This window comes from Hyla sarda, unplaced genomic scaffold, assembly GCF_029499605.1.
Source record: "Hyla sarda isolate aHylSar1 unplaced genomic scaffold, aHylSar1.hap1 scaffold_1136, whole genome shotgun sequence".
Taxonomy (NCBI): Eukaryota; Metazoa; Chordata; class Amphibia; order Anura; family Hylidae; genus Hyla; species Hyla sarda.
In genome coordinates, this window is record NW_026607757.1 from 37,653 (window position 1) to 64,842 (window position 27,190).

General features: G+C 47.1%; 7 non-coding genes and 1 pseudogene across 7 annotated transcripts; all 8 read right to left on the reverse strand.

Annotated features, from left to right (window-relative positions):
- Positions 1-97: 97 nt before the first annotated feature.
- On the reverse strand, positions 98-288 carry LOC130301778 (U2 spliceosomal RNA). The gene has a single exon (XR_008852129.1). It is a non-coding gene; the product is annotated as a U2 spliceosomal RNA (small nuclear RNA).
- A 2,105-nt stretch (positions 289-2,393) lies between these two features.
- Positions 2,394-2,584, reverse strand: LOC130301779 (U2 spliceosomal RNA). The gene has a single exon (XR_008852130.1). It is a non-coding gene; the product is annotated as a U2 spliceosomal RNA (small nuclear RNA).
- A 2,089-nt stretch (positions 2,585-4,673) lies between these two features.
- LOC130301780 (U2 spliceosomal RNA) lies at positions 4,674-4,864 on the reverse strand. The gene has a single exon (XR_008852131.1). It is a non-coding gene; the product is annotated as a U2 spliceosomal RNA (small nuclear RNA).
- A 2,086-nt stretch (positions 4,865-6,950) lies between these two features.
- On the reverse strand, positions 6,951-7,141 carry LOC130301782 (U2 spliceosomal RNA). The gene has a single exon (XR_008852133.1). It is a non-coding gene; the product is annotated as a U2 spliceosomal RNA (small nuclear RNA).
- Positions 7,142-9,231: 2,090 nt separating this feature from the next.
- Positions 9,232-9,417, reverse strand: LOC130301812 (U2 spliceosomal RNA). Its single transcript, XR_008852163.1, has one exon. It is a non-coding gene; the product is annotated as a U2 spliceosomal RNA (small nuclear RNA).
- A 5,391-nt stretch (positions 9,418-14,808) lies between these two features.
- Positions 14,809-15,026, reverse strand: LOC130301815 (U2 spliceosomal RNA; annotated as a pseudogene).
- An 8,671-nt stretch (positions 15,027-23,697) lies between these two features.
- Positions 23,698-23,888, reverse strand: LOC130301783 (U2 spliceosomal RNA). Its single transcript, XR_008852134.1, has one exon. It is a non-coding gene; the product is annotated as a U2 spliceosomal RNA (small nuclear RNA).
- Positions 23,889-25,980: 2,092 nt separating this feature from the next.
- Positions 25,981-26,171, reverse strand: LOC130301784 (U2 spliceosomal RNA). The gene has a single exon (XR_008852135.1). It is a non-coding gene; the product is annotated as a U2 spliceosomal RNA (small nuclear RNA).
- Positions 26,172-27,190: the final 1,019 nt, after the last annotated feature.

A 27,190-nucleotide genomic window follows, 5' to 3' on the forward strand; every position in this document is an offset into this window, starting at 1 on the left:
TTTTGTTTTTTGGCTGCAGCAGCAGCAAGGCCCACAGGGCTGGCTAGCTGGCTAGCCAGCAATGAAAGTAGGAATCTTTCTTTTTAACCCTGTAAGGGGGTGGTGCACTGTACCCGAAGATACTGCCATATCGGGTCAATGCATAGGGCGACGGAAGCAAGCTTCGAAATCGGCCCCCGTTCTCAAAAATCCATTTAATATATGGTCCCCAGATAGGGGACGTATCAGATATTAAACTGATAAGAACAGATACTACACTTGATCTTAGCCAAAAGGCCGAGAAGCGATAACCGTGAAAGGGGCGGGCCCAACAAGGTGCCCTTCATGGGCACTATCACTGCTTGCTGTCAGGGAGGCTGCCAGACAATTTTCCATGCACACTCTGGGCTGGGGGGCAGTCAACCACCAGTACACACAGCAGAACCTAAACCCATACCATTATTGCTAAGCAGCAAGACAGGGGCCCATTGCACTCCCACGGGGCCTTTTTAAATGCAATCCATAACCCGGATTTGCCAGGAACCCTTCTTACTTCTCCTACTTGCATGTGACACTGGGCTTAGGATCTGCATAGGAAACACACACACAAGCACACACCTACCTTTGTTGCCTGCAGATGCCTCCTTGGCTGTCCCCAAACGGTATCAAACCAACACCCACAAGAAGCTGTAAGCATAGAGGACATGCCTGCACCCCATTGGACTTACCTGTGTGGGTTAAACCCGGGTTATTTGACAACCTATGGCGGTGATGGTTCTGCTCAGGCAGAGCAGTGCTGATGCTCCTCATAAAGCTGTCGCTGCTGTGAAGGTTCTAGGTGACATCACAAATCCCTATGGTTACATACACAACAAAGCTGGGTTGTTGTTGTTTACACTCTGCAAGGCCTGTGGAAGTGAGTGACATCATAGCACTGTAGTTCTGAGGGTTCTAGATGGATGCAACAATCTCCTGTTGCTTCTATGAAGGCCATAATAGACGACATCACCAAACAGCTCCATAGTCACATACACAGCAAAGGAGAGATGTTGTTTACACCTAGTGATGTCAGTGGTATTGAGTGACATCACAGCACAGTGCTAAGGCTCCTGGGCCTGGACACAGCAGCGGCTGCAATATCTCAACGGAGAATACGTTTATATATATGTGTGTGTGTGCGCGTATATATATATATATATATATATATATATATATATATATATATATATATTTCTCCGCCGAAATCACTTTTAAACCCATTTCCACCTTTTTTTCCCTTCTCTTCCTCTTACTTTTTTTTCACGTTTTTTTACGTTTTTCTCCTTTTCGCCTCTTTTCTGGGCGTATTATTCTTCTATTCTTCTTTTTCTTCTTTTTTTTCGTCTAATGCATACCCCATCAGTGCAGCAATGCTTATTCAATACCGCCAGCAGATGGAGACACTGGGGGATAATTTTCTAAGGATTTATACTGATTTTTCCTGTCTGAATTTGTCGCACAGAAAGTTGCAGGCCAAATATGTGTGACATTTCTGCGACTTTAGCTTCTAGAGCATTTTTACAACATTATACATAGGTGCTGAATACATAAAAAGCGACTGTTCAGCGACAGACAAGTCGCATCGGCTGAAAGTAGGCCAGAATGTCAGTCCATGTTGGAGCAGGTTTAGATACAGTCTAAAGTATAGATCTCAAAGTCTGTGCACAGAATTTAGCAAGGGCCTCGCACCTTCTGATGCATCAGGTAGGTGCACAATAGCATAGCCTAACCCTCTGTACTTTGGTCTATATTGATGCGGGACATAGACAGCCAGCTGATGACCAATCCATTAGTGCAATGGATGGCTGGAAGCATTTGTCTTTGCCTTTGCAATACCACAGAAGCAATGCATGGTCAATGTACAGCAATGACACACCTGTGTGAACAGCCAGGAGACCCCCCCCCCCCCCCCATGTTATGTTACATAGTTACATAGTTAGTACGGTCGAAAAAAGACATATGTCCATCAAGTTCAACCAGGGAATTAAGGGGTAGGGGTGTGGCGCGATATTGGGGAAGGGATGAGATTTTATATTTCTTCATAAGCATTAATCTTATTTTGTCAATTAGGAACATTCAGCACCCACCCGCTATCAAGGCAGCTGCCTATCATGTCATGCCCTACCTGCACAGGTGTGCTGGCTACTCAAATGATCCAATTAAGGAGGCCATTTAGTCAGCAGCAGCAGAAGTCCTGTGCCTGGACGCTCCAACAGCGGCCAGACACAAGCAGAAGCAGAAGCAGCAGAAGCAGCAGCAGCACCACCTTTTGTTTTTTGGCTGCAGCAGCAGCAAGGCCCACAGGGCTGGCTAGCTGGCTAGCCAGCAAGCAGGTAGCAATGAAAGTAGGAATCTTTCTTTTTAACCCTGTAAGGGGGTGGTGCACTGTACCCGAAGATACTGCCATATCGGGTCAATGCATAGGGCGACGGAAGCAAGCTTCGAAATCGGCCCCCGTTCTCAAAAATCCATTTAATATATGGTCCCCAGATAGGGGACGTATCAGATATTAAACTGATAAGAACAGATACTACACTTGATCTTAGCCAAAAGGCCGAGAAGCGATAACCGTGAAAGGGGCGGGCCCAACAAGGTGCCCTTCATGGGCACTATCACTGCTTGCTGTCAGGGAGGCTGCCAGACAATTTTCCATGCACACTCTGGGCTGGGGGGCAGTCAACCACCAGTACACACAGCAGAACCTAAACCCATACCATTATTGCTAAGCAGCAAGACAGGGGCCCATTGCACTCCCACGGGGCCTTTTTAAATGCAATCCATAACCCGGATTTGCCAGGAACCCTTCTTACTTCTCCTACTTGCATGTGACACTGGGCTTAGGATCTGCATAGGAAACACACACACAAGCACACACCTACCTTTGTTGCCTGCAGATGCCTCCTTGGCTGTCCCCAAACGGTATCAAACCAACACCCACGGGAAGCTGTAAGCATAGAGGACATGCCTGCACCCCATTGGACTTACCTGTGTGGGTTAAACCCGGGTTATTTGACAACCTATGGCGGTGATGGTTCTGCTCAGGCAGAGCAGTGCTGATGCTCCTCATAAAGCTGTCGCTGCTGTGAAGGTTCTAGGTGACATCACAAATCCCTATGGTTACATACACAACAAAGCTGGGTTGTTGTTGTTTACACTCTGCAAGGCCTGTGGAAGTGAGTGACATCATAGCACTGTAGTTCTGAGGGTTCTAGATGGATGCAACAATCTCCTGTTGCTTCTATGAAGGCCATAATAGACGACATCACCAAACAGCTCCATAGTCACATACACAGCAAAGGAGAGATGTTGTTTACACCTAGTGATGTCAGTGGTATTGAGTGACATCACAGCACAGTGCTAAGGCTCCTGGGCCTGGACACAGCAGCGGCTGCAATATCTCAACGGAGAATACGTTTATATATATGTGTGTGTGTGCGCGTATATATATATATATATATATATATATATATATATATATATATTTCTCCGCCGAAATCACTTTTAAACCCATTTCCACCTTTTTTTCCCTTCTCTTCCTCTTACTTTTTTTTCACGTTTTTTTACGTTTTTCTCGTTTTCGCCTCTTTTCTGGGCGTATTATTCTTCTTTTTCTTCTTTTTTTTCGTCTAATGCATACCCCATCAGTGCAGCAATGCTTATTCAATACCGCCAGCAGATGGAGACACTGGGGGATAATTTTCTAAGGATTTATACTGATTTTTCCTGTCTGAATTTGTCGCACAGAAAGTTGCAGGCCAAATATGTGTGACATTTCTGCGACTTTAGCTTCTAGAGCATTTTTACAACATTATACATAGGTGCTGAATACATAAAAAGCGACTGTTCAGCGACAGACAAGTCGCATCGGCTGAAAGTAGGCCAGAATGTCAGTCCATGTTGGAGCAGGTTTAGATACAGTCTAAAGTATAGATCTCAAAGTCTGTGCACAGAATTTAGCAAGGGCCTCGCACCTTCTGATGCATCAGGTAGGTGCACAATAGCATAGCCTAACCCTCTGTACTTTGGTCTATATTGATGCGGGACATAGACAGCCAGCTGATGACCAATCCATTAGTGCAATGGATGGCTGGAAGCATTTGTCTTTGCCTTTGCAATACCACAGAAGCAATGCATGGTCAATGTACAGCAATGACACACCTGTGTGAACAGCCAGGAGACCCCCCCCCCCCCCATGTTATGTTACATAGTTACATAGTTAGTACGGTCGAAAAAAGACATATGTCCATCAAGTTCAACCAGGGAATTAAGGGGTAGGGGTGTGGCGCGATATTGGGGAAGGGATGAGATTTTATATTTCTTCATAAGCATTAATCTTATTTTGTCAATTAGGAACATTCAGCACCCACCCGCTATCAAGGCAGCTGCCTATCATGTCATGCCCTACCTGCACAGGTGTGCTGGCTACTCAAATGATCCAATTAAGGAGGCCATTTAGTCCGCAGCAGCAGAAGTCCTGTGCCTGGACGCTCCAACAGCGGCCAGACACAAGCAGAAGCAGAAGCAGCAAAAGCAGCAGCAGCACCACCTTTTGTTTTTTGGCTGCAGCAGCAGCAAGGCCCACAGGGCTGGCTAGCTGGCTAGCCAGCAAGCAGGTAGCAATGAAAGTAGGAATCTTTCTTTTTAACCCTGTAAGGGGGTGGTGCACTGTACCCGAAGATACTGCCATATCGGGTCAATGCATAGGGCGACGGAAGCAAGCTTCGAAATCGGCCCCCGTTCTCAAAAATCCATTTAATATATGGTCCCCAGATAGGGGACGTATCAGATATTAAACTGATAAGAACAGATACTACACTTGATCTTAGCCAAAAGGCCGAGAAGCGATAACCGTGAAAGGGGCGGGCCCAACAAGGTGCCCTTCATGGGCACTATCACTGCTTGCTGTCAGGGAGGCTGCCAGACAATTTTCCATGCACACTCTGGGCTGGGGGGCAGTCAACCACCAGTACACACAGCAGAACCTAAACCCATACCATTATTGCTAAGCAGCAAGACAGGGGCCCATTGCACTCCCACGGGGCCTTTTTAAATGCAATCCATAACCCGGATTTGCCAGGAACCCTTCTTACTCCTCCTACTTGCATGTGACACTGGGCTTAGGATCTGCATAGGAAACACACACACAAGCACACACCTACCTTTGTTGCCTGCAGATGCCTCCTTGGCTGTCCCCAAACGGTATCAAACCAACACCCACGGGAAGCTGTAAGCATAGAGGACATGCCTGCACCCCATTGGACTTACCTGTGTGGGTTAAACCCGGGTTATTTGACAACCTATGGCGGTGATGGTTCTGCTCAGGCAGAGCAGTGCTGATGCTCCTCATAAAGCTGTCGCTGCTGTGAAGGTTCTAGGTGACATCACAAATCCCTATGGTTACATACACAACAAAGCTGGGTTGTTGTTGTTTACACTCTGCAAGGCCTGTGGAAGTGAGTGACATCATAGCACTGTAGTTCTGAGGGTTCTAGATGGATGCAACAATCTCCTGTTGCTTCTATGAAGGCCATAATAGACGACATCACCAAACAGCTCCATAGTCACATACACAGCAAAGGAGAGATGTTGTTTACACCTAGTGATGTCAGTGGTATTGAGTGACATCACAGCACAGTGCTAAGGCTCCTGGGCCTGGACACAGCAGCGGCTGCAATATCTCAACGGAGAATACGTTTATATATATGTGTGTGTGTGCGCGTATATATATATATATATATATATATATATATATATATTTCTCCGCCGAAATCACTTTTAAACCCATTTCCACCTTTTTTTCCCTTCTCTTCCTCTTACTTTTTTTTCACGTTTTTTTACGTTTTTCTCCTTTTCGCCTCTTTTCTGGGCGTATTATTCTTCTTTTTCTTCTTTTTTTTCGTCTAATGCATACCCCATCAGTGCAGCAATGCTTATTCAATACCGCCAGCAGATGGAGACACTGGGGGATAATTTTCTAAGGATTTATACTGATTTTTCCTGTCTGAATTTGTCGCACAGAAAGTTGCAGGCCAAATATGTGTGACATTTCTGCGACTTTAGCTTCTAGAGCATTTTTACAACATTATACATAGGTGCTGAATACATAAAAAGCGACTGTTCAGCGACAGACAAGTCGCATCGGCTGAAAGTAGGCCAGAATGTCAGTCCATGTTGGAGCAGGTTTAGATACAGTCTAAAGTATAGATCTCAAAGTCTGTGCACAGAATTTAGCAAGGGCCTCGCACCTTCTGATGCATCAGGTAGGTGCACAATAGCATAGCCTAACCCTCTGTACTTTGGTCTATATTGATGCGGGACATAGACAGCCAGCTGATGACCAATCCATTAGTGCAATGGATGGCTGGAAGCATTTGTCTTTGCCTTTGCAATACCACAGAAGCAATGCATGGTCAATGTACAGCAATGACACACCTGTGTGAACAGCCAGGAGACCCCCCCCCCCCCCCCCATGTTATGTTACATAGTTACATAGTTAGTACGGTCGAAAAAAGACATATGTCCATCAAGTTCAACCAGGGAATTAAGGGGTAGGGGTGTGGCGCGATATTGGGGAAGGGATGAGATTTTATATTTCTTCATAAGCATTAATCTTATTTTGTCAATTAGGAACATTCAGCACCCACCCGCTATCAAGGCAGCTGCCTATCATGTCATGCCCTACCTGCACAGGTGTGCTGGCTACTCAAATGATCCAATTAAGGAGGCCATTTAGTCAGCAGCAGCAGAAGTCCTGTGCCTGGACGCTCCAACAGCGGCCAGACACAAGCAGAAGCAGAAGCAGCAGAAGCAGCAGCAGCACCACCTTTTGTTTTTTGGCTGCAGCAGCAGCAAGGCCCACAGGGCTGGCTAGCTGGCTAGCCAGCAAGCAGGTAGCAATGAAAGTAGGAATCTTTCTTTTTAACCCTGTAAGGGGGTGGTGCACTGTACCCGAAGATACTGCCATATCGGGTCAATGCATAGGGCGACGGAAGCAAGCTTCGAAATCGGCCCCCGTTCTCAAAAATCCATTTAATATATGGTCCCCAGATAGGGGACGTATCAGATATTAAACTGATAAGAACAGATACTACACTTGATCTTAGCCAAAAGGCCGAGAAGCGATAACCGTGAAAGGGGCGGGCCCAACAAGGTGCCCTTCATGGGCACTATCACTGCTTGCTGTCAGGGAGGCTGCCAGACAATTTTCCATGCACACTCTGGGCTGGGGGGCAGTCAACCACCAGTACACACAGCAGAACCTAAACCCATACCATTATTGCTAAGCAGCAAGACAGGGGCCCATTGCACTCCCACGGGGCCTTTTTAAATGCAATCCATAACCCGGATTTGCCAGGAACCCTTCTTACTCCTCCTACTTGCATGTGACACTGGGCTTAGGATCTGCATAGGAAACACACACACAAGCACACACCTACCTTTGTTGCCTGCAGATGCCTCCTTGGCTGTCCCCAAACGGTATCAAACCAACACCCACGGGAAGCTGTAAGCATAGAGGACATGCCTGCACCCCATTGGACTTACCTGTGTGGGTTAAACCCGGGTTATTTGACAACCTATGGCGGTGATGGTTCTGCTCAGGCAGAGCAGTGCTGATGCTCCTCATAAAGCTGTCGCTGCTGTGAAGGTTCTAGGTGACATCACAAATCCCTATGGTTACATACACAACAAAGCTGGGTTGTTGTTGTTTACACTCTGCAAGGCCTGTGGAAGTGAGTGACATCATAGCACTGTAGTTCTGAGGGTTCTAGATGGATGCAACAATCTCCTGTTGCTTCTATGAAGGCCATAATAGACGACATCACCAAACAGCTCCATAGTCACATACACAGCAAAGGAGAGATGTTGTTTACACCTAGTGATGTCAGTGGTATTGAGTGACATCACAGCACAGTGCTAAGGCTCCTGGGCCTGGACACAGCAGCGGCTGCAATATCTCAACGGAGAATACGTTTATATATATGTGTGTGTGTGCGCGTATATATATATATATATATATATATATATATATATATATATATATTTCTCCGCCGAAATCACTTTTAAACCCATTTCCACCTTTTTTTCCCTTCTCTTCCTCTTACTTTTTTTTCACGTTTTTTTACGTTTTTCTCCTTTTCGCCTCTTTTCTGGGCGTATTATTCTTCTTTTTCTTCTTTTTTTTCGTCTAATGCATACCCCATCAGTGCAGCAATGCTTATTCAATACCGCCAGCAGATGGAGACACTGGGGGATAATTTTCTAAGGATTTATACTGATTTTTCCTGTCTGAATTTGTCGCACAGAAAGTTGCAGGCCAAATATGTGTGACATTTCTGCGACTTTAGCTTCTAGAGCATTTTTACAACATTATACATAGGTGCTGAATACATAAAAAGCGACTGTTCAGCGACAGACAAGTCGCATCGGCTGAAAGTAGGCCAGAATGTCAGTCCATGTTGGAGCAGGTTTAGATACAGTCTAAAGTATAGATCTCAAAGTCTGTGCACAGAATTTAGCAAGGGCCTCGCACCTTCTGATGCATCAGGTAGGTGCACAATAGCATAGCCTAACCCTCTGTACTTTGGTCTATATTGATGCGGGACATAGACAGCCAGCTGATGACCAATCCATTAGTGCAATGGATGGCTGGAAGCATTTGTCTTTGCCTTTGCAATACCACAGAAGCAATGCATGGTCAATGTACAGCAATGACACACCTGTGTGAACAGCCAGGAGACCCCCCCCCCCCCATGTTATGTTACATAGTTACATAGTTAGTACGGTCGAAAAAAGACATATGTCCATCAAGTTCAACCAGGGAATTAAGGGGTAGGGGTGTGGCGCGATATTGGGGAAGGGATGAGATTTTATATTTCTTCATAAGCATTAATCTTATTTTGTCAATTAGGAACATTCAGCACCCACCCGCTATCAAGGCAGCTGCCTATCATGTCATGCCCTACCTGCACAGGTGTGCTGGCTACTCAAATGATCCAATTAAGGAGGCCATTTAGTCAGCAGCAGCAGAAGTCCTGTGCCTGGACGCTCCAACAGCGGCCAGACACAAGCAGAAGCAGAAGCAGCAGAAGCAGCAGCAGCACCACCTTTTGTTTTTTGGCTGCAGCAGCAGCAAGGCCCACAGGGCTGGCTAGCTGGCTAGCCAGCAAGCAGGTAGCAATGAAAGTAGGAATCTTTCTTTTTAACCCTGTAAGGGGGTGGTGCACTGTACCCGAAGATACTGCCATATCGGGTCAATGCATAGGGCGACGGAAGCAAGCTTCGAAATCGGCCCCCGTTCTCAAAAATCCATTTAATATATGGTCCCCAGATAGGGGACGTATCAGATATTAAACTGATAAGAACAGATAAGGTTTCAACAAAATTTTATTGAATAAATAAGAAACCATACAAAATTTAAAATGCAAAATAATAAAAGGTTCACAAAAGTTTTAAAATACAAATAATAAAACCAGTAATAAAAGGAGAAAAAATAAAAATGGCAGGATAAAACATTATACAAATGTCATAAAAACTGATTATATTGTTATTTCGTTCCATAGAGGCAGACACCACATGGATGCTGCCTCGCTGGCCCCCAACTGTTTCTTGTCTCTTAGGTAATAGATGTACATCTCACTCAGGGCCAGCTTTATACAGTTTTTAACATCAATAAAATCATGTTTAAAAAGTAAGATGTTCCTAACTTTCCAGATGGCATTTTTAAAACAATTAATAATCATCCAGCAGATCATCTGCTGTTTAAAATTGGGGCAGTTAAAAAGACCGTAAAAGACACATTCGTGATTAAAATCTTTTAGGCCGCAGGCCCACTTCAAAAGTGGGCCTACCTTCCTCCAAAGCTCCCGTGCAAAAGGGCAGTTCCAAAATATGTGCAGCACCGTTTCGTCCACTCCGCAGCCATCTCTCGGGCACTTGGCTCTCGCCACCAGTCCTCGCCTGTGCTGGAACTCACGAGTAGGGAGGCACTGGTGGACGATTGCCCAGGCAAGATCCCTGTGTACATTCGCCAGAAACTTCCCGTACACGTTCCGCCATACCTTTTTGGATCTTGCCTGTGTGAAATTGGACACTGCCAGGGTAACCTCACTCCGCCTGAGGACCTTTGATACCTTTCTCTGGTCCCCCAGTATGTCAGGCTCCAAATCTTGGAGACCTAGGAGCCTGACTGTCTTTTCCAACACCACATAATGTTTTGGGGGACACAGAAGCACCGGAGCGTTCAGAGGGATGCGCAACCATCTTTTAAAAACCATGCCCGCAGCGTACCTTAAAAAGCAGCTAAAAATGCCATCGGATTTAATAATTTTAAAACAGAAACAGAAATACTTTATGTAAAAGAAAGTAAAAAGGTTAGGAACATCTTTCCCGCCATTATCTTTACTTTTGTACATAAAATCACGCTTTAATTTCTCCATTTTTGAACCCCATAAAAAAGTAAAAACAATTCTAGTTACTTTTTTAATGTATAAAATAGATGGAGGAAATACCATGGCAATGTATAGCATAATAGGGAGTAAAACCATCTTTATTATTAAAATCTTCCCCTCCATGGTAAGGTTTCTAAGATTCCACATTAAAATCTTCTTCTCCATCTTAGCTATAGCTGAATCCCAGTTAGGGCTCCCATCATTGACCTGGTTAAAAACAATACCTAAAACTTTAATTTGATCCTGTTGCATTGTAACTCCTGGGGTGATGGATGAATCCCAGGAGCCAATATAAAAACAGTCACATTTATCTGTGTTTAGCTTAAAACCAGAGACCTCGCAGAAATAGCTGGTGTTCCTCAATGCCCCCCTCATGGATGGAGAGTCCGGGCACAGTATGGTGACATCATCCATGTACCCCAACACCTTTAGATGGGTCCCTCCTCCACCAGGTATCGGTACGCCTCTTACTACCCGGTCTTTTCTGAGGAGGGCCATCAGTGGTTCGATTGCGCAAATAAAAAGGAGTGGGGACAGGGGGCAGCCCTGTTTGACACCTGATAAAAGAGGAACACCGCTGGTTAAAAAGCCATTAACAGAGACTTGACTAAAACAGGATCGGTATAAAAGCATGATTCGGCTTAAAATCGTTTCAGGCACTGCCATCTTTTTAAGAACTAAAAACAGGTATTCATGGGAGACCCTATCAAAGGCTTTTTCAAAGTCTAAGGATAAAATTGCTACAGTTTGATTTCTATCCTTAAAATACCATAAAACATCTCTTAAAATATTTAGGGATTCAGCTATAGACCTTCCAGGTACCCCACAAACCTGATTTGGGTGAATTAATTTATGAATAAAAGGTTTAAAACGGACAGCTAATAACTTGGCTAAAACTTTATAATCGACATTTAAAAGTGTGATGGGGCGCCAATTTTTTAGCATATCCTTTTCACCCTTTTTAAAAAGTAATGATACAATCCCCCTCCTCCAGGAAGGGGGAAGTTCATTAACAATAAAAGTTTCTTTATACAATAAAACCATATCATCCTTTAAAATATCCCAAAAAGCTAAATAAAATTCGATGGGTAAACCATCTTCCCCAGGGGCCTTCCCACTAGAAAAACTTTTAAAAACAAATAAAAGTTCATCTAAGTTAAGATCACGGGATAAAACCTCCTGGTCTAAAACATCTAGCTTAAAATCAAGGGAATTAAGAACATGTTCTAAAAAGGATGGATTAAGATCTTTCTTATTAAAAAGAAGCTGGTAGAAGTTAAAAACTGCATCTAACATGCCTTTTGGAGTGGATTCACCCTCAAGGTTTTGGATGATATCCCTCCTATTCATCACTTTTTTAAAAAAGAAACGGGAACATTTCTCGCCCTCCTCCAGGTGCTGCACATGTGAGTTAAAAATGATTTGTTTCCCTTTCTTTTCTATGGCATGTTTTATTTCAGTTTTAAGGTTTAAAATATCATTTTCTACATCCATACCAGCTTCTTTCAATTTAAAAAGTACATTTAAACGCATGTTAAGAACATAAAACCACTGTTTTTCCATTTTTGCCTTCTTCTTACCTGCTTTGATAAAAAAAAAAATCTGATTTTAGATTTGGTGCCCTCCCACCAGTGCAGCATAGGCTCATGGGGTTTTCTTTGTGATTGCCAGCATTGGTAGGTCCGCACAAACTCCTCTTTTATCTCAGGGTCCTCTAGGAGTGTGGTGTTTAATCTCCAGAGGCCCCTTTTTGCTTTTTGCTCCCCCTCTAGCTCCAGGCCCACCAAGAGGAGCTTATGATCAGAGAAGATATTCTGCTCGAGCGTGCATTTCAGGGGTTTAAAAGCTCTAGAGGAAAAAATAAAATCGATTCTGGAGCTCACTCTTCCATTGGACCATGTGGCGCCCGGGTCCTCCGGCAAGAGATCCTTCCAGCAATCTTTCAAATTAAAATCATCAATAAAATTTTTAAGCAGGTAAGAAGTGCGGTCTTTACGATTAATATCCCCACCCTGCCGGTGTTCCCCATCACGTATGCAGTTAAAATCACCTCCCACCAGCAGGGGGGAAGACCCAACACAAAACAGTGGTAAAATTTCAAATAGTTCTGCCCGCTCCTGTTTATCAGGAGGGGCATACACATTTAAAACACGAATTAAAAGTCCATTAAAATATAGATGAATTAAAAGAGCTCTGCCAGGCACAATCTCAATTACTGTATGAATAGAAAAGGACTGGCCTCGGCAGAGCAGCCCAACACCCACAGAACGACAGTCATTTGCACCGGACCATATGGATGGGCCCAGCTTCCAGTCTTCTTTTAAGTCTTTATAGTCCATTTTACTAGGGATTCCACATTCTTGTAGCAGGCAAAGGTCAAAGTCACATGTCTCTAGATAAGAAAATAAAGCAGCCCTGCGATCAGGGCTCTTTAAGGACCTCACATTGAGTGAGGCAATTTTTACAGGGATAGGCATAGTTTATGGAGAGTCCGTGCTTGGAGAATCAAAGTCAATAATAAGCTGCGTACCGTCATCCCCCGCCTGCGGGGTCATCAGCTCCTTGATGTTCTGAGGGTCGGAGCTTGAGATCGATGATGCCCCGACCCTGAGCTCGCTCTCGTCCGAACTACGGCACGCCGCTTTCCTTTGAATGTCTTCCTCTTCTTCTTCTCTTTGTCTTTTAAATGTCACACTGCTGTCCATATCCTCTGTGTTGCTCTCACTCGATGTAATCTCTGGCCCCCGGCTGATGGATCTGCGTCTTCTTTCATCTTTTGACGACTGGAACTGCTGCACAGGGGCCTGTGAGGCCTCTTTTCCGGAACCTTTGCCGCTACCTTGGGAAGTTTTCATCGCTTGTTCCCCAGCAAGCGTTGCTGAGGACTGTTGCTCCAACTTCCCCATCGATCGACGATGGCCAGTTTTACCCACCGGGTCCACTGCTGGCGGGGCAGCAAACCCTGGTTTGGCGCCACTTGTCTTCTTGGCCCTGTCCTGTATAGGCGGAGTAACAGGACCGGGCTCAGACCTGGCCACCTGGCTCCCCTTCCGGCGGGCTTTCACCGGGGCCTCTTCGTCCGGAGCAGGGCGACCCTGGGCCAAGCCAGTACCTGGCTTATGCTGCAATTTTGGGTCCACCTCTGCCCCCACCGAGGCCCGTCGGCTGCCACCCGCCACAGGTGAGCCCCCTTCAGAAGTTTTGGCGGGCTCTTGAGCCAGGTAGGAAGTCGATCGACGTCTTTCAATTTCCCGGGCAGTAAACTCGATCACCCGCCCGGGCTTCGTGGAATCCCCATGGCCTCCCCCTAGCACTACCACCGGTGGGCCCCCCGATGGAGCACCAGAGGTCTTGGGCCTGGACCCATCAGTACCTGCCATCTGGGGTTTGGGCATCTTAAAAAAGGACGTCTTTTGTCCTGTCCCCTCTTTGGGTGGGCCCAGCCTTGACCCACCCATCGTAGTTTTTGCTTTATGGGGACAGGAATTAAAATCGTGATTTTCCTCTCCGCAGAGGTTGCACCTTATCGTATGGCTACATCTTGAGGCTATGTGACCTTCTTGGCCACACCTATTGCAGCGAATCACACGCTCCGCGCCGCAGGTCTCCTGGGTGTGGCCAAACCTCAAGCAATTTCGGCAATACATAGGCATTTGAGGATAGAACAGGAAGCCCCGAACTCTCCCGATGGCAAAATTTGGGGGCGGATGGCAAAGACCCCCAATACCACCGGGATCCTTACGGAGCTTGACCCAGAACTTCCTCTTGCCGTTCCAGAACCGCACGGAGTTCAAGATTTTGTTTGCGAATCGCACCTCTTCGCAGTATCGTCGAAGAAAAGTGGCTATATCCTCCGTGGTCACATGAGGGCTGTGCATAGCCACCACCAACGGTATATGTTCCTCACCATAGAGGAACTGGAACGAAAGACCGTCGAGTCGATCGTCCCTCTGGTCCGCACCAGACAAGGTTGCATAGATGTTATCGCAACACGCCGTGGCCGTGAAGGTGACGGTATACAGGCCACGGCTTTCCTGGTCATTTAGACACAGGATGTCCTCCCTATTGAGGCGGAAGTAGTCAAGAAGAATCACCTCCGCAATGAAGCGGAGGTTCTTCAACTGACGATGGCTCTCCGACACCTCTATGCGGATGGTATTTCGCATCGACATTTCCCCAGAGGGGAAAGCCCAGGAGAACGGCATCTTCCACACCCAGGGACTAAGCCCCTTCCCCAATAGCAGCAGGGGCTCGGAATCCCGCTATAAAAGCGGAACCCTTACCCAAGGCAGAGGTCGGGGGTACCCTAGGTGCTTCCGAAGCTACAGGTAACGCTCAACGTACCGAAAATGCCTTCTGAGACACAAGGTCCCAGAGACAGGGGGATCGCAACCCGTTGTCCGTGGACTAAGCCCGCTCCCCAATAGCAGCAAGGGGGTGAAGTCCCTCCGTAAGGAGAGACAATCCCCCAAGGCCGAGAAGCGGGGTACCACAGACACCTTCCGACCAGACCAAATGCAGATACTACACTTGATCTTAGCCAAAAGGCCGAGAAGCGATAACCATGAAAGGGGCGGGCCCAAGAAGGTGCCCTTCATGGGCACTATCACTGCTTGCTGTCAGGGAGGCTGCCAGACAATTTTCCATGCACACTCTGGGCTGGGGGGCAGTCAACCACCAGTACACACAGCAGAACCTAAACCCATACCATTATTGCTAAGCAGCAAGACAGGGGCCCATTGCACTCCCACGGGGCCTTTTTAAATGCAATCCATAACCCGGATTTTCCAGGAACCCTTCTTACTCCTCCTACTTGCATGTGACACTGGGCTTAGGATCTGCATAGGAAACACACACACAAGCACACACCTACCTTTGTTGCCTGCAGATGCCTCCTTGGCTGTCCCCAAACGGTATCAAACCAACACCCACGGGAAGCTGTAAGCATAGAGGACATGCCTGCACCCCATTGGACTTACCTGTGTGGGTTAAACCCGGGTTATTTGACAACCTATGGCGGTGATGGTTCTGCTCAGGCAGAGCAGTGCTGATGCTCCTCATAAAGCTGTCGCTGCTGTGAAGGTTCTAGGTGACATCACAAATCCCTATGGTTACATACACAACAAAGCTGGGTTGTTGTTGTTTACACTCTGCAAGGCCTGTGGAAGTGAGTGACATCATAGCACTGTAGTTCTGAGGGTTCTAGATGGATGCAACAATCTCCTGTTGCTTCTATGAAGGCCATAATAGACGACATCACCAAACAGCTCCATAGTCACATACACAGCAAAGGAGAGATGTTGTTTACACCTAGTGATGTCAGTGGTATTGAGTGACATCACAGCACAGTGCTAAGGCTCCTGGGCCTGGACACAGCAGCGGCTGCAATATCTCAACGGAGAATACGTTTATATATATGTGTGTGTGTGCGCGTATATATATATATATATATATATATATATATATATGTGAGAAGCCTACGGCTGAATTTGTGGGAGGGGCCGGGTGTATTTAACGTTCGGCCTCTCTGCAAGCCGGCACGTTCATCGCACAGCGTTGTTCGCACAGCGTTGGAGACGTTACAGGAAGGGACGTCAGCAAGCGGGGATTTCCGGTTCCGGTCAGGTGAACGGCGGGCGTTCAGCCAGGGGACACGCATCGATCTCCAGGACTGAATCCAGAGGACGGGTAAGCGCTGGATACAGGGGCCTTTAGTGGCCACGCCCGTGAAACGTACAGCCCCGCAAACGGTTCCTCGCAGGGGGGACGGCAGATTCGCAGCCAACTGATTCTGCCAGGGACGCTTAGATGGCAGTGCAGAGTCTGTGAGGGGGGGGTTGATTGGCAGCATGTCGGTACTGAGGATGGTGATAACTTGTTATGTCTTTATTTCTGAGTGATCACCGGCGGTGGTTGTGACAGGGTACGTGCCATGCATATCGCTGACAACAAGGAGGGTACAAGGTCTTCAATCTTGACGATGGGATAACGTACTATGTGGCTGGGTATTGTTACATTATGCATTTATACTTTATAGGCTTAAAAGTGCGTAGGACAAGTCCTGGCAAAACAGTCAAAACTCATAGGTATGTTCCAAGGTATATGTATTAGCACTGGGAACCGGTAGTTGTCACAGTTGATGCACATTACTGAGATACATTGACAGCTATGATTGATCTGACAAGGCACAGGCTGTGACTACTCTGGAGATGTGATCACGGGGATACCACGTGCAGTGAGGCGGAGGTCATGTCTCCAGGGGGTCAACAGCCGCAGCTCATCCGGATAGATCTCAGTATATGACAACAGAACAGGGGCCAACACAGGGGGGGACATAACAGTAAACCTCTGAAACGACTATTGGCGTCTGACGCGTCAGGGCATGCATGCGCAGGTGTACGCACATGCAGAGGGTGGGTGCAGATGCGTATGCATGTACATGTGGGGGGCATGGTCGTATAAAAAAAAAAAAAAAAAAAAAAAAAAAGGGGGACGGGTGTCATTCCTTGGACAGGCCCCATGGCTAGCATCACAGGACATACGGAACGCCACACAGGAGCAAACATTGACACTCCCGCATAACAAGGACTACTGGCACGTGGCCAGAGCACACCGTATAGCTCACGTTACGGACTCATAAGAGTAACCAACAACTGCAGTCCGACACGATTTAGGGGCAGCATTCACAGCTGGTCATCTTCAACTCGTTTCCAGGTGTGCTACTGACACGTTTTTCAGAGCATACCACACGTCACGCACATATGTAGGAGTTTAACCTGTTATCCTGACACGCTTTCAGGGGGTGACCTACAGCCAGGTTTGCTACTGACACGTCTTTCAGAGCATACCACACGTTACGCACTTTTGTAGGAGTTAACCCGTTGTACTGACACGATTTCAGGGGGGTAACCTACAGCTGGTTTGCTACTGACACGTTTTTCAGAGCATGCCATCGCGCTACACACTTGAATAGAAGTGAACCGTCACCCTGACACGCATGCAGGGTGGCGGGGGGGGGGACATAACAGTTATTGGCTGCTGACACGTTTTCAGAGCATACCATACGTCATTCATTGGTAGGAATTTAACCCGTTGTCCTGACACGTCTTCAGGGGGGTAACCTACATCTGGTTTGCTGCTGACACGTTTTCAGAGCATACCACACGGCACACGTACGATTAAGCGCAGATCCACTTATCCTGACACGTTCTTCAGGAGGGTAGCTACGACTCATTGCTGCTGACACGTCTTCAGAGCAATACACTTATAATTAGACTATCTCCCGAAACATCTTGCAGGACGGAACCACGACAAGACAGTTGCGGACACATTTTCAGAGCAATTCGCACGAGGCGACACGTTGCGTTCACACGGTCCACGACAGGGGCTTGTGCTCCGCAGGCCTTAGAACCTTATGTCACGATGGTGTAAATGTTGGCGGTTTCACTGTCCCACGATCATGTTTTCACGACAATTGGGATGGTCTAGTATAGTCACGGTCAACGAGCCAGGAGAGTTGGTCTAGGTAGTACACGGTGAGGTGGTAGGCACCTGAGTCGATAGTAGGAATGTTATAGCATGTGTTAATATATCGTGTTGTCCTAGGTCCTTGCCTGACGGTTGACGGTGGTAGTTGGCAGGTTAGTAGCAGAAGGGCTTATCAACTAGAGTCGGAAGGCATACATGGTTTTCATGTTTTATTAATCTCTCCCCGGCACCCGTCATGGCCCGGACAGGTGGAGGCATTATGTCGAACGCATCAGACATCGAAGACACGTTGTCTGTCCCAGAAACCCCTGCCAGGAGTTCCGAGCAGGGAATAGGCACAGCGTACAGATCCTGGACAATTCCCAGATTGATGGAGGAGCTTCGCAAGAAGGGAATTCCATTTCCGGCGGCAGCTAGGAAAGCAGAATTATACAAGCTGCTAACATCAGGACAGGAAGCGAGCGGCAGTCAGCAGGACATGTCAGGGCAGACAGTAGCCACGTCCCTGGCACAACTGCATTCTATGATGAACAGCATGTTGTCCTCCATGTCCAGCCTGGAATCCAGAATGGACACATTCGAGAGGGGTAGTGCGTCCCAAGCATCAGTTCCCCTCGCGGCGGTTGCACCCGCAACCCCAGCTACGCCTATGGTGGCAACTCCTGTAGGTAGGGGAACAACTCCTCCAAAAATCACGCCATCACACTTCATTCCCGCTTCCATCCGCAAGGATATTCTGGACGGCAAGGACGTTAACCTGGCATCCTTGCTTATCAGCACCCAAGACGTCACTGAGACGAAGACGGTAGCATGTGGGGAGGTCTCGGTGGTCTTCAAGAGCAAGGATGCCAGGTTAAACCGCAAGCTCACTATAGTAGAGTTTGTGATTGCTTTCAGCCTATACAGGGATGTGATCTGTACTGAGAAACCAGAGAGGAGGGAAGAGCTGGACCTGTATTTGTACAAATTATCAGAGTTTGCGTACAAATACGGCGGGTCGTACTTCTACGAGTACCACAAGTCCTTTGCGGCAAAGGCTGCGGCAGGGGTCAGTCAGTTCGCTTACGAAACAGACTGGGGAGTGGTAGACACCGAACTGTTTTGTAAGCATTTTGCTGGGTTGAAGGCTCCGACCTGCACCATCTGCCAGTCTATTTCACACACAGCCCCGTGGTGTTCCAGCGCCAGCCACGAGCCTGAGCCAAGTACCAGTAGGGGGGTCACGGCTTCTCCTGCTCCCGGGCACAAGTTCTCGACTGCTGTAGACAAACTGGGGCGCCCTGTGAGGTACCTGGGCAGGAGCCAGGTATGCAACAACTACAACTTGGCAAGTTGCAATTTCAGCAACTGCAGGTTGTTGCACGTGTGCTTGCTCTGCTTCCGGGCCCATCCCAGCTCATTGTGCTCTCAGAGGTCACAGCAGTCGTGACTAGGCGGGGTCCAGGTGGATGCGCTGGCTGGTGTGTTGGCAGATCACCCGGAACGAGACTGGGTACAATGGTTACTCACAGGCTTCAGGTCGGGTTTCCACACAGGCTTAGTGTCTTTACCTCAATCTACGTTTGAGTGCAAAAATTTACGGTCAGCCACGCAGCAACCCCAGGTCGTTACGGAATTAATCCAACAGGAGTTAACCAAAGGCTTCATCATCGGGCCATTCCAGACGTCACCATTCGAAGTCTGGAGGGTCAGTCCGGTCGGGGTGGTGACAGGGAAATTCTCCAATAAAAAACGTTTAATTTACGACTTATCTGCCCCATATTCTTCTGTAGTACCCAGCCTGAATGCCCTGATCCCATCTGAAGAATTTGCTATGAAATATGCTTCAGTCGACCTCGCTATACAAAATATTCTTCAGTTGGGACCAGGTACATGGTTAGCAAAGGCAGATATTGCCGATGCCTTCAAGTTGCTACCAATAGCAGAAGAGTTGTGGAAGTGGTATGGCATAAAGTGGCAGGGCATGTACTATTTCGCCTCAAGACTCACGTTCGGCTCCAAGAGCAGCCCGTGGTTGTTCGAACAGCTAGCAAGAGCATTGCACTGGGTACTGGTAAATGTGTCAGGTTGTAGACACGTCATACATTACTTGGACGACTTTCTCCTGTTAGATCCCCCAGGCGGTAATCCCAACAGTCTGCTAGCACTGAGGTCTTTATTCGACACCCTGGGTATACCAGTATCTCATGGGAAAACGGATGGACCATCAGCTAAGATTACATTCCTAGGTGTGGTACTGGACACAGAGAGAATGCAGGCCAGCCTGCCCGCAGACAAACTCAGTAGAATTAAAGAAACCATCCAGAAATTCATGAGAACACGAGTGACATCAAGGGTTGAACTACAGAGCTTGCTAGGCATGCTAGCTTTCGCAATGCGGATAATTCCGCAGGGTAGATCTTTTGTATCAAGGCTGTTGGCACTACTGTCACTAGCAACAAAGTCAGGTAGTCCGGTCAAGTTAGGTCCTGAAGCGTTGGCAGACTTACACATGTGGCATGATCACATCAGTCAGTGGAATGGGGTGTCAATTTTCTTGCCAGCTGTCACTCTCGACTCCCCTAAGGTGTACACGGATGCCACAGGCACACTGGGTTTCGCAGCAATCCATGGCGAGCAGTGGATGGCCAGCCGATGGCCACCAGAGGTTATGGATGTCCCTGGGTTCAGCCGCACTTCCGCCTTGTTTGAAGTGTATCCCATAGTGGCAGCAGCACACGTCTGGGGATCCTCATGGTCCAAATCCACGGTCACGTTTTTCTGTGACAATTTGGCCACAGTACAGACAGTTAACAAGGGTAGATCCAAATCATTACAGGTCATGAGTTATTTGCGCAGGCTAGTATGGATAGCACTACAACACAATTTCAACTTCATTGCAGTACACATAGCTGGAACTTGCAACACAGCGGCTGATGCCTTGTCTAGGGGTAACTATGATCTTTTTTTCCAGGTCTCACCAGGTGCGGAGCCAGTAGCCACCACAGTGCCTTCACATCGGGTGCTAACTCTGGATTGAGGCGTTACTCCCTGATAGCAGAAACTTTAGTGAGGAGTTCATTAGCCCCAAGGACAAGGAAGGCTTACGCAGCAGCCATCAGCTTATACAGCTCGTTTCTGGACAGACACGCCTTGCCTTGGGGCTTTAGCATTTCCACTATACTACAGTTCATTGCCTTTTGCCACTCTGACCTGAGCTTGTCTTACAACTCCATCAAGTTACATATATCCGGAATTCAACACTACCATGCTTTACAATTCCCTGAAGAGCCTTCCATATGCTCAATACATCTTATCAAAGCGGCATTAAAAGGGGTTAATTCTACCTCCATCCCGCGGGTGGGTACACGGCAACCTATTACAGGGGAAATCTTCAGAAACATGTCGAATCTTCTCGACTCCGCCCCGTTCGGGTGGTTCCACAGCAAGGTTATCAAGGTCGGCATATATTTGGCGCTTTATGGGTTTTTGAGGCCTGGGGAGATCACTTGTGCGTCACGTTCAGCACCTTTCGTAGACATAGGCCAACTCAGCATTAAGCAAAGTCATGCAGAGCTCACACTACGGGTCACGAAAACCTGCAGGGAGTCCACCATGGTGCGGTATTATCCCTCCGGTAACCCCTGGTGCCCTCTTGCGGTACTCACGGAGTGGGTAAACATCATGAATGGCAAACCAGAGTTAAGGCCACTGCTGCCTTTTGATTCAGCTCCTCTCACCACCGCTCAGTTTGTCAGTCATGTACGCACGTTGATTAGGCTGTTAGGTCTTGACCCACGCTGCTACTCAGGACACTCGTTCCGCATTGGAGCAGCCTCCGCAGCCTCCAAACACGGAGTACCGGTCCATATATTAAAAAAATTAGGAAGATGGAAATCAGATGCCTATGCGGCATACATTCCCAACCCCCAGTTAGAAATGGCGGATGTATTCAAATTTTTAGTGCTGTAATAAATAAAAGTAATTTTGCTTTCACCATTTACCTAACCGTGTTATCATTTTTTGCCCACTATAGGCGTGCCCTCGTTCGCGGTTTGGGCACAATTCAACCGCTGTTAAGATTCAGTAGTAAGGGTCAGTTAGTATCAGTCCAGGTTAAGGCATGTGTGTTCAGTGGCAGGATGTGTTTTACAGGTGGACGAGTTGTGAAACAAACAGATCAAGACAAGCATTGGTAAGTACGTCCAATTCCACTATCATGGGCCACGACCACAAGTGAGAAGCCTACGGCTGAATTTGTGGGAGGGGCCGGGTGTATTTAACGTTCGGCCTCTCTGCAAGCCGGCACGTTCATCGCACAGGGTTGCCCACCCTCCCAAACCCATTTTTCATTTATCACCAATAGGGCATGCCCACTATAGGCGTGCCCTCGTTCGCGGTTTGGGCACAATTCAACCGCTGTTAAGATTCAGTAGTAAGGGTCAGTTAGTATCAGTCCAGGTTAAGGCATGTGTGTTCAGTGGCAGGATGTGTTTTACAGGTGGACGAGTTGTGAAACAAACAGATCAAGACAAGCATTGGTAAGTACGTCCAATTCCACTATCATGGGCCACGACCACAAATATATATTTCTCCGCCGAAATCACTTTTAAACCCATTTCCACCTTTTTTTCCCTTCTCTTCCTCTTACTTTTTTTTCACGTTTTTTTACGTTTTTCTCCTTTTCGCCTCTTTTCTGGGCGTATTATTCTTCTTTTTCTTCTTTTTTTTCGTCTAATGCATACCCCATCAGTGCAGCAATGCTTATTCAATACCGCCAGCAGATGGAGACACTGGGGGATAATTTTCTAAGGATTTATACTGATTTTTCCTGTCTGAATTTGTCGCACAGAAAGTTGCAGGCCAAATATGTGTGACATTTCTGCGACTTTAGCTTCTAGAGCATTTTTACAACATTATACATAGGTGCTGAATACATAAAAAGCGACTGTTCAGCGACAGACAAGTCGCATCGGCTGAAAGTAGGCCAGAATGTCAGTCCATGTTGGAGCAGGTTTAGATACAGTCTAAAGTATAGATCTCAAAGTCTGTGCACAGAATTTAGCAAGGGCCTCGCACCTTCTGATGCATCAGGTAGGTGCACAATAGCATAGCCTAACCCTCTGTACTTTGGTCTATATTGATGCGGGACATAGACAGCCAGCTGATGACCAATCCATTAGTGCAATGGATGGCTGGAAGCATTTGTCTTTGCCTTTGCAATACCACAGAAGCAATGCATGGTCAATGTACAGCAATGACACACCTGTGTGAACAGCCAGGAGACCCCCCCCCCCCCCCATGTTATGTTACATAGTTACATAGTTAGTACGGTCGAAAAAAGACATATGTCCATCAAGTTCAACCAGGGAATTAAGGGGTAGGGGTGTGGCGCGATATTGGGGAAGGGATGAGATTTTATATTTCTTCATAAGCATTAATCTTATTTTGTCAATTAGGAACATTCAGCACCCACCCGCTATCAAGGCAGCTGCCTATCATGTCATGCCCTACCTGCACAGGTGTGCTGGCTACTCAAATGATCCAATTAAGGAGGCCATTTAGTCAGCAGCAGCAGAAGTCCTGTGCCTGGACGCTCCAACAGCGGCCAGACACAAGCAGAAGCAGAAGCAGCAGAAGCAGCAGCAGCACCACCTTTTGTTTTTTGGCTGCAGCAGCAGCAAGGCCCACAGGGCTGGCTAGCTGGCTAGCCAGCAAGCAGGTAGCAATGAAAGTAGGAATCTTTCTTTTTAACCCTGTAAGGGGGTGGTGCACTGTACCCGAAGATACTGCCATATCGGGTCAATGCATAGGGCGACGGAAGCAAGCTTCGAAATCGGCCCCCGTTCTCAAAAATCCATTTAATATATGGTCCCCAGATAGGGGACGTATCAGATATTAAACTGATAAGAACAGATACTACACTTGATCTTAGCCAAAAGGCCGAGAAGCGATAACCGTGAAAGGGGCGGGCCCAACAAGGTGCCCTTCATGGGCACTATCACTGCTTGCTGTCAGGGAGGCTGCCAGACAATTTTCCATGCACACTCTGGGCTGGGGGGCAGTCAACCACCAGTACACACAGCAGAACCTAAACCCATACCATTATTGCTAAGCAGCAAGACAGGGGCCCATTGCACTCCCACGGGGCCTTTTTAAATGCAATCCATAACCCGGATTTGCCAGGAACCCTTCTTACTCCTCCTACTTGCATGTGACACTGGGCTTAGGATCTGCATAGGAAACACACACACAAGCACACACCTACCTTTGTTGCCTGCAGATGCCTCCTTGGCTGTCCCCAAACGGTATCAAACCAACACCCACGGGAAGCTGTAAGCATAGAGGACATGCCTGCACCCCATTGGACTTACCTGTGTGGGTTAAACCCGGGTTATTTGACAACCTATGGCGGTGATGGTTCTGCTCAGGCAGAGCAGTGCTGATGCTCCTCATAAAGCTGTCGCTGCTGTGAAGGTTCTAGGTGACATCACAAATCCCTATGGTTACATACACAACAAAGCTGGGTTGTTGTTGTTTACACTCTGCAAGGCCTGTGGAAGTGAGTGACATCATAGCACTGTAGTTCTGAGGGTTCTAGATGGATGCAACAATCTCCTGTTGCTTCTATGAAGGCCATAATAGACGACATCACCAAACAGCTCCATAGTCACATACACAGCAAAGGAGAGATGTTGTTTACACCTAGTGATGTCAGTGGTATTGAGTGACATCACAGCACAGTGCTAAGGCTCCTGGGCCTGGACACAGCAGCGGCTGCAATATCTCAACGGAGAATACGTTTATATATATGTGTGTGTGTGCGCGTATATATATATATATATATATATATATATATATATATATATATATTTCTCCGCCGAAATCACTTTTAAACCCATTTCCACCTTTTTTTCCCTTCTCTTCCTCTTACTTTTTTTTCACGTTTTTTTACGTTTTTCTCCTTTTCGCCTCTTTTCTGGGCGTATTATTCTTCTTTTTCTTCTTTTTTTTCATCTAATGCATACCCCATCAGTGCAGCAATGCTTATTCAATACCGCCAGCAGATGGAGACACTGGGGGATAATTTTCTAAGGATTTATACTGATTTTTCCTGTCTGAATTTGTCGCACAGAAAGTTGCAGGCCAAATATGTGTGACATTTCTGCGACTTTAGCTTCTAGAGCATTTTTACAACATTATACATAGGTGCTGAATACATAAAAAGCGACTGTTCAGCGACAGACAAGTCGCATCGGCTGAAAGTAGGCCAGAATGTCAGTCCATGTTGGAGCAGGTTTAGATACAGTCTAAAGTATAGATCTCAAAGTCTGTGCACAGAATTTAGCAAGGGCCTCGCACCTTCTGATGCATCAGGTAGGTGCACAATAGCATAGCCTAACCCTCTGTACTTTGGTCTATATTGATGCGGGACATAGACAGCCAGCTGATGACCAATCCATTAGTGCAATGGATGGCTGGAAGCATTTGTCTTTGCCTTTGCAATACCACAGAAGCAATGCATGGTCAATGTACAGCAATGACACACCTGTGTGAACAGCCAGGAGACCCCCCCCCCCCCCCATGTTATGTTACATAGTTACATAGTTAGTACGGTCGAAAAAAGACATATGTCCATCAAGTTCAACCAGGGAATTAAGGGGTAGGGGTGTGGCGCGATATTGGGGAAGGGATGAGATTTTATATTTCTTCATAAGCATTAATCTTATTTTGTCAATTAGGAACATTCAGCACCCACCCGCTATCAAGGCAGCTGCCTATCATGTCATGCCCTACCTGCACAGGTGTGCTGGCTACTCAAATGATCCAATTAAGGAGGCCATTTAGTCAGCAGCAGCAGAAGTCCTGTGCCTGGACGCTCCAACAGCGGCCAGACACAAGCAGAAGCAGCAGCAGCAGAAGCAGCAGCAGCACCACCTTTTGTTTTTTGGCTGCAGCAGCAGCAAGGCCCACAGGGCTGGCTAGCTGGCTAGCCAGCAAGCAGGTAGCAATGAAAGTAGGAATCTTTCTTTTTAACCCTGTAAGGGGGTGGTGCACTGTACCCGAAGATACTGCCATATCGGGTCAATGCATAGGGCGACGGAAGCAAGCTTCGAAATCGGCCCCCGTTCTCAAAAATCCATTTAATATATGGTCCCCAGATAGGGGACGTATCAGATATTAAACTGATAAGAACAGATACTACACTTGATCTTAGCCAAAAGGCCGAGAAGCGATAACCGTGAAAGGGGCGGGCCCAACAAGGTGCCCTTCATGGGCACTATCACTGCTTGCTGTCAGGGAGGCTGCCAGACAATTTTCCATGCACACTCTGGGCTGGGGGGCAGTCAACCACCAGTACACACAGCAGAACCTAAACCCATACCATTATTGCTAAGCAGCAAGACAGGGGCCCATTGCACTCCCACGGGGCCTTTTTAAATGCAATCCATAACCCGGATTTGCCAGGAACCCTTCTTACTCCTCCTACTTGCATGTGACACTGGGCTTAGGATCTGCATAGGAAACACACACACAAGCACACACCTACCTTTGTTGCCTGCAGATGCCTCCTTGGCTGTCCCCAAACGGTATCAAACCAACACCCACGGGAAGCTGTAAGCATAGAGGACATGCCTGCACCCCATTGGACTTACCTGTGTGGGTTAAACCCGGGTTATTTGACAACCTATGGCGGTGATGGTTCTGCTCAGGCAGAGCAGTGCTGATGCTCCTCATAAAGCTGTCGCTGCTGTGAAGGTTCTAGGTGACATCACAAATCCCTATGGTTACATACACAACAAAGCTGGGTTGTTGTTGTTTACACTCTGCAAGGCCTGTGGAAGTGAGTGACATCATAGCACTGTAGTTCTGAGGGTTCTAGATGGATGCAACAATCTCCTGTTGCTTCTATGAAGGCCATAATAGACGACATCACCAAACAGCTCCATAGTCACATACACAGCAAAGGAGAGATGTTGTTTACACCTAGTGATGTCAGTGGTATTGAGTGACATCACAGCACAGTGCTAAGGCTCCTGGGCCTGGACACAGCAGCGGCTGCAATATCTCAACGGAGAATACGTTTATATATATGTGTGTGTGTGCGCGTATATATATATATATATATATATATATATATATATATATATATATATTTCTCCGCCGAAATCACTTTTAAACCCATTTCCACCTTTTTTTCCCTTCTCTTCCTCTTACTTTTTTTTCACGTTTTTTTACGTTTTTCTCCTTTTCGC